The sequence below is a fragment of the Furipterus horrens genome, unplaced genomic scaffold (assembly GCF_987537825.1).
Source record: "Furipterus horrens unplaced genomic scaffold, mFurHor1.1.pri manual_scaffold_3, whole genome shotgun sequence".
NCBI lineage: Eukaryota > Metazoa > Chordata > Mammalia > Chiroptera > Furipteridae > Furipterus > Furipterus horrens.
Genome location: NW_028327173.1, coordinates 106178638 through 106186197, shown reverse-complemented (window position 1 = coordinate 106186197; position 7560 = coordinate 106178638). Strand labels below are relative to the sequence as shown.

The 7560-nt window shown below is 40.4% G+C and overlaps 1 long non-coding RNA gene across 1 annotated transcript; it reads right to left on the bottom strand.

Annotated features, from left to right (window-relative positions):
• Positions 1–320: 320 nt before the first annotated feature.
• Positions 321–4543, bottom strand: LOC150015676 (uncharacterized). Its single transcript, XR_016509757.1, has 3 exons — positions 4291–4543; positions 4004–4086; positions 321–476 (listed from the first exon to the last, which is right to left on the bottom strand). It is a non-coding gene; the product is annotated as an uncharacterized LOC150015676 (long non-coding RNA).
• Positions 4544–7560: the final 3017 nt, after the last annotated feature.

Genomic DNA, 7560 nt, shown 5'->3' with positions numbered 1-7560 from the left:
CAATGCACATGGACTAAGGAGGGTGGACAGCTGGAGGGAGAGATGTCACTGGGTGGAGAAGAACAAAGGGAAAAGAAATTGGGACAACTGTAACAGCATAGTCAATAAAACATATTAAAATATATATATATATATATATATATATATATATATATATATATATATATATATATATAGTAATAACTATGTATGGTGCCAAGTAGGTACTAGAATTATTAGGAGTTGTTAGGGTGGTTGGTGATGCAGACTGTGAAAGAATTCACAAAGAGAGAAAGTGTAGAAAGTAAAGTTTTTATTCACTTCAAGAAAGGAGAGGGGCATGGTGTGGAAAGATACACCAATATTGAGAGAAGCTTTGAGTTGTAAGGCCCCTGGGCTGTTGTGGCATTATAACATGAGGTTGCAGTTTGTTTCAATGTTATCTTCTGCTGTAGGGAGCAGTTAGTTCTGTTCTTTCTTTCCAGTAATTTCCAGTCCTGGAGACATAAGCTCGGAAGAGTAAAATGGCAGTCATATTCAACAAGGTCATAGGCCTGCTCAGCACATGGTGCCATGACAGCAAATAGTGGTGACTTTATCCTTTCAGGTGTCACTTCGTAAATTATATAATTGTCTAACTACTATGCTGTACAACTGAAACTAACATAAAATAATATTGAATGTCAGCTGTAATTTAAAAATAAAAATAAAACTTAGACAAAACTTTGTAAAAATTTAAAAAAAGAAATTTTAAATGTTGGTGTGTTAACCTGGATGCAAAGAAGAAATGGACAGGGCTTGCTTAAGGCAAAAAAAAATCTTTTACTAAAATTATGATGTGGGGGGGGACTCAAATGTTGAAAAAAGTTTAGTTTCAAGTAATAGCTAATAAGCTTAGTAATCAATGTATGTAAAAAGCTATTGTTTGAGGAACTGGCGGTATGACCCACCTTGACTCCAAGTAACCATAAGCAGTTCCACCTCTGTGCCTCAGGAGGACTGCAAGCAATTGAGATCGTATCTGAGCCATTTTACTCCAGGATGACCACCACCCAGGACACAGATGAAAGAATGCTACAGCTTTTAACTGATTAACTTTTCTGAATAACTTTTTCCCTGAATTCCAAAACCCCTCACCTACACTTTCCTTCTCCTTATAAAAAGAATCCATTTAAAATGGAATCTAAGACGGACTGCTAGTGTACAAACCTGCCATCTTCTCAGATCACCGACTGTCTGAATAAAGTGCCCATAACGATTCAATTCCTGTCTCTGCTTACTGGGTCTGGTAGCTGACAGGCAGTACGAACGCAGGCTTTTCTGGGTTCATATTCTGATGACTCCATTCCAGGACAGACTTTGGGACTCTCCAGTATGTCTGGGTATTTGGTGGGGAGTCCCATTGGCTTCCTGGACTGGGAGGCCATAGGTACAGATTTGGAGAGTCCCTAGCAGGTGCCAAGTGATTTCACTTAGGGACTCTCCTCCTCTGACTCTCGGCACCTGTCACATTCATGTTTTATTGAATCACTGCGCTTTCTGGTTCAGGTTGCAATTATGGGTCATGACTTAGATCATTAGGAATTCAGGTGCTGTCTAGTTTACAGAGCTTTGTCTGGTTAAAAGCTGTCTTCTGGTGTAATTAAGGTGCTTTCTGGGTCTTGTGATATTACAGAGCTTTCTCTGGTAGAATGAGGAGAGAAGCCTCCATTCCAGAAACAGCCCTTTCAGGCAAGTTTTTAAAACTGGAAAAGCCGGTGTCCATGCTGCCTGTCATCTACCAGGCCCAATAAGCAGAGATAGAAATTGAATCTTTATGGGCGCTTTATTCAGATGATTGGTGGACTGAGAAGACAGTAGGTTTGTACCTTAACAGACTGTCTTAAATTCCAGTATCAGTGGGCCCTTTTTATAAGGAGAAGAGTAGGTAAGTGGTTTGGAATTCAGAGAAAAGGTTAATCAAATAAAAGCTGCAGCATTCTTTTACCTGCGTCCTGGGTGGTGGTCCTTGTGCTCCAGGCTGAGGTCTTTGTGTCCTGGGTGGTGGTCACCCTGGAGTAAAATGGCCCAGACACCATCTTGATTGCTTGCAGTCCTCCTGAGGCACAGAGGTGGAACTGCTTATGGTTACCTAGAGTGAAGGTGAGTCATATCACCAGTTCCTGAAAAAATAGCTTTTTTCTTTCTTTTTTTTAAAGTATATTTTATTATGTTGTTACAGCAGTCCCAATTACTTTTCCCTTTGCTCCCCTCTGTCCAGTATCCCCCTTCCCTCCAGCAATCCTGCCCCCCTTAATTCATGTCCATGGGTCGTGCATATAAGTTCTTTGGCTTCATCCTTTCTTATATTATTCTTAACTTCCTCCTGTCTATTTTGTACCTACCAATTATGCTTCTTAATCCCTGCACCATTTCCCCATTTCTCTCATTCCCCCTCCCAGCTGATAACCCTCCAAATGATCCCCATACCTATGATTCTATTCCTATTCTGGTTTTTATAGTTGGATTTTGTTTTTATATTTTAGATTCAGTTGTTGATAGTTGTGAGTTTGTTGTCATTTTAATGTTCATAGTTTTGAACTTGTTATTTTTCTTAAATAAGTCTCTTTAACATTTCATATAATAATGACTTGGTGATGATGAACTCCTTTAGCTTTAGTTTGTCTGGGAAGCACTTTATCTGCCCTTCCATTAGAAATGATAGCTTTGCTGGATAGAGTAATATTGGTTGCAGATCCTTGCTTTTCATCATCTTGAATACTTTTTGACAGTCCCTTCTTGCCTGCAAAGTTTCTTTTGAGAAATCAGCTGATACTCTTATAGGAAACCCTTTGTAGGTAACTCAATCTTCTTTTCTCTTGCTGCTTTTAAGATTCTCCGTTTACTTTTAACTTTTGGCATTTTAATTATGATGTGTCTTGGTGTGGTCCTCTTTGGGTCTAGCTTGTTCGGGACTCTCTGTGCTTCCTGGACTTGTATGTTTATTTCCTTTGTCAAACTAGGGATGTTTTATTTTATTATATTTTCAAATAAGTTTTCCATTTCTTGCTCTTCCTCTCCTCCTTCTGGTACTCTTATGATTTGGATGTTGGCACGTTTAAAGTTGTCCCGGAGATTCCTAAGCCTCTCCTCATTTTTTTTCAATTCTTATTCCTTCATTCTGTACTGGCTGACTGTTTTTTTCTTCCTTATGTTCCAAATCATTGACCTGAACCCCAGTTTCCTTCCCTTCACCATTGGATTTGTGTGGATTTTCCTTTGTTTCATTTAGCATAGCCTTCACTTCTTCCTTTCTGCATTTGCCATACTTAAGTATATCTGTCAAGTCTGTGAGCATCTTTATCACCAGTGTTTTGAACTCTGCATCTGTGAGGTTGGCTATCTCCTCATCGCTTATTTCTGCCACTGGAACCTTGATCCGTTTCCTCTTTTGTGCCATTCTTTTCTGTTTCCTCATCTTGACAGGCTCTTGTGTTTGTTTGCCTAAATGTCTTAGGTAGAGCTGTCCTACCTGTCTGGATGAGTATTTCTTCTTTATATCTTTGTTCGTTGGCCTTCCATACAGCTCAACTTTCTAGAACTTCTGGTTTTCTCTAGCTTTGAGATAGTTGTATTTATTCTTTGTTGTGGAAGGAGACACAACGTGTCTGTCTAGGTCTCCATCTTGACCGGAAGTCAACAATAGCTTTTTACATACATTGATTACTAAGCTTATTAGCTGTTATCTGAAACTAAACTATTTCCAACATTTGAGTCCCCCATCATTCCCCCACTGTTAGTTTAAACTATCTTATTTCTCTGAGATCAGTTTCATATGGAAATGCTCACTTTGTTGTTGAGCACGTATCTTAGCATTAGAAATTCATTTAAACGCAGATCCATGTAAGGGGGCACATCATACGCAACAACATGTGTGATAGAGCACAGAACGGTTTTTAGCACATCTGACAAAAGGTGCACACTCTCCAGCTGGGGCTAATTAGTGAATTTTAAGAAAAACATTTCCCCTGTCTTTTAGACTTACCACAGATTCCCAATTATAAGTATTGGAGATTATTTAAGCAAGTGAAGCATAATTTTAAAGGCTTTCCAGGGGAGTGCAAACACCTATAAGAAATGTAGTGAAAGTTTATTCAACATAAGTTCCTCCTGCAAGACAAAATTCAGAGATGTTTAGAACATTTCTGCTAAATATACCCAAATATTTTGATCTTATTTGAAAAGAACAAGTTCTCCATAAAATGAGGTTAAACAAAAGTAATGAAAATAATATGTCATTGTTTTCAAAAGATGACTTTCAGGTCTTCTTACCGTTCTGTGGTCCCTTGTTTCTCTGGTGCTTTCTTTACTCTGATGCATTGAATCCAAAGCTTTATTCCCACCAGCTTCACCATGGGGGAGGTGGTGAGGAGTGCATCCCAAGATCCAGTCCATTTTTCTTCTAGTTGGCTTTCTGGAAATCCTGTCTTCCAGGTCTTGAGTAGCACCTTATCTCCAGGCTCAAAGAAATGTAGCCAACCTGTAGAGGAAAGGCCTCTAATACAAGCAAGGTCTCTAATTACAGTAAGGTCCGGCTTAAATGTTGTACATTTTCATTACCTTCACTTCTTGATCTACATACATATCTCCCACCCCAATCATGGCCTGAAATGGTCACCCGTACCCAATTTCATAAAGACTCAATGGAGTCCCACTTCAAGGAGTCACCCTTATCCTGAGCAGGACAATAGGTAAAGCTTGATCCCAATGGAGATGTTTCTTGGTACAGTGTGACTATATTTTTCTTCAAGGTGTGATTCATCTTCTCTACTTTACCAAAGGCCTGAGGTCTCCATGCCATGTGGAGTCTCCAATTGATTCCTAAAATTTACTAACCTTCCATGTAATTTCAGAAACAAAAGCACACCCATTACACAGGGGAACGATTTTTAACATAAATTTTGTTGAGTTTGATTTTTCAGCTGTTTTAGACTTAAATAGCCATGCTGATTTCAAAACTGGTTAGTTTTCTTCTATAACACCAAGTTTTTTTTCTGTAAAGCTTATTCTAATGCAACCACTCTAAGCTGGATTGAGGGAAGCACCAGTGTTCTCCTACTGGCTGACAGCAAACCTCCCTCGAATGGGGAGGGGTTGGGGACAACCTTGGAGAACAGCAACAGGTTCATACTTGCAATTTAGGATATTCAGTTACACATGAGACAGTGTGGTAAGACGTTGTGTGCCACTCTGTATAGTGAATCATATTCCAAAGTGTAGTCTGAGTTCTTGTCTGTATACAAGGAGTTAGCAGAATTTATGTTTTTACTTTCATACGTACTTATTTCCTTTCCTTCATAGCATGTCTGCCTCTGTTATTTTTGTAAGTGCCTAAACAACCCTGATTTATTTTGTTATATCTGTGGCAGTTTCACCATTCCCAATCAAAGGACAAACATCAGCGCATTTTTCAGGCAAGCCTATTTTGCATATTTTAAAGTAAAACTTGGTGATCAAGATAAGTCTTGGGACCCTCACAAGGTGTGCAAGCAGTGTGTCGACAGTTTAAAGATGTGGACAAAGGGAACACGTGATAAATTGCCATTTGGTATACCTATGGTTTGGCAAGAGCCCAGAGATCATTCAAGTGACTGTTACTTTTGTATGGTGAAAAAGTCAGGGTATAACAAGAAAAATAAGTGTAAAATAGAGTATCCTAGTCTACCATCAGCTATGTGCCCACTGCCTCATTCAGCTGAAATCCCAGTGCAAGTTTTCATTGAACTACCCTCTTTCAAAAAACAGGAATCTGGTGAAGAACTACGTGACAGTGTTATGGCTACATAGGCGAGACGGAACACTCTGAAGCGGTGTATAAACTTAAGCAAAGGATTTTAAATAATGGCCAGGAGTTGGGCAGACCCTGAGCAGGTCTCTAACATGCTCCAACCTACAATGGAGTCTAAACGCTAGGTTTTTATACTGGTGCAGTCTCTTTGTTTCTTCTTTGGTGGGAAACAGCCTTAGGAAGAGGGGGCTGGGCAGGACTGCAGGAATGTCTTGGCAGTAACAGGAACAGAAATTCGCAAGGCTAAAGGTTATCTTCGATGGCAGCATAGCTCTTCAGCCAGGGACGAACTCCCTGTGAAGCAATTTATTTTCAAAGGGCTTGATATCCTGTAAAGTATAACTTTCACAAATGTTATAAACCAGACACAAGCAAGCAAATGGGAGGTGATAAGAGGCTGAAGTCCTTTTAGCTTGTAAATCACTAATTGCTATAACACTCCTTCTTATATTCCCTTTTCCAAGGCCTTTTAGCAAGTCCTTGCTACTTCTTACAAAGAACATTTAAAGCCCTTACATACTTATATATTGAAACTTTTTACAGGGACTATTTGGTGCCCCTACAACAGCAACGATAAAGATTTTGAAATTGAAGATGACTCGGTTTGTTACAGAGGGAAAGGGGGTTCTTTTACATGGTGCCTTGGTGTAAAACCCAACAACTAGTGTTGAGGAAAACAGGTCTTTATTTACAGTATTCCAACCTGGGGAGGGCAGTGAGCACTTCAGCTCAGAGCCCTGTTCTCCCACGGGACCCAGCACTTCCCTTGCTCCCCAAAAGGCTAGAAGCCAAAAACATGCCCAGAAGTTCCCCATCCCTTATCTGTCAGCTGTCTCTATCAGGATCTGGGGTACGATGTCATCAGCCTCCATATAACAGTCCAGGAAAACATGTGCCGTGTTGCACTGGATCACGCATGGTTCTCCCTTTGCCCTTTCAAAGCCACATGGTATTCTCCTTTTCCAAGCCGCATGGACTTCTCTTTCCTTTCCAAGCCACATGAAGTTCTCTGCCCTCCTTGAAAACTGTGTGGATCTCCTCTCCTCCTCTAAAATGGTTGCTGACTATTTTTAAATCCCTGACTGCATCCTGTGATGCAGTGGGCGTGGTACCCAGTTCTGACCATTCACAGAACCTTGCTCAGACTCTGTGTGCTCTTTCTGCATCATTCCATGGTCAAAACCCCTCCCATCTCCTTGGGGCCTTGGAAGAACCAAAGCCATTTGCATAAGTAAGACACTAGATACTAGCCATAGTCATGCAAAGGCATCTTAAAAGCTATTCCCTTTTCCCCAGTCCCCAACCTACAGGCTCTGGGGATTTTTGGAGACCCCCACTCTGTAACAGGTTCATAAGGGATTTGATCAGCATGAGTTGAATGATTTGGCACAAGATTTGGGACTATCCAAAAAGGCTTCAGAACTCCTAGCATCAAGACAGCACAACAAAAACTTGTTTGAAAAAGGAGCGAAGGTATCCTACTTTCGATCAAGAGAAAGGGTATTTCTGTTGTTAGAGCTGCTTGGTGATTTACAAGCTGAGAGACCTCGGCCCAGATCCTTCCCATAGTGCCTAACTCCCCTTCTATATCATTGTGACTTGTTTATAACTCTTGTAAAGTTATGTCTTACACGATGTGTAGCCTTTTGCAGAGATCATTGGTTTACAGAGAATTTGACTGTGACTAAAAGGCTGCAGCTGCAACTAGAGATAACCTTATGGCCCTGCAAATCTCTGTTCCCGTTACTGCCAAG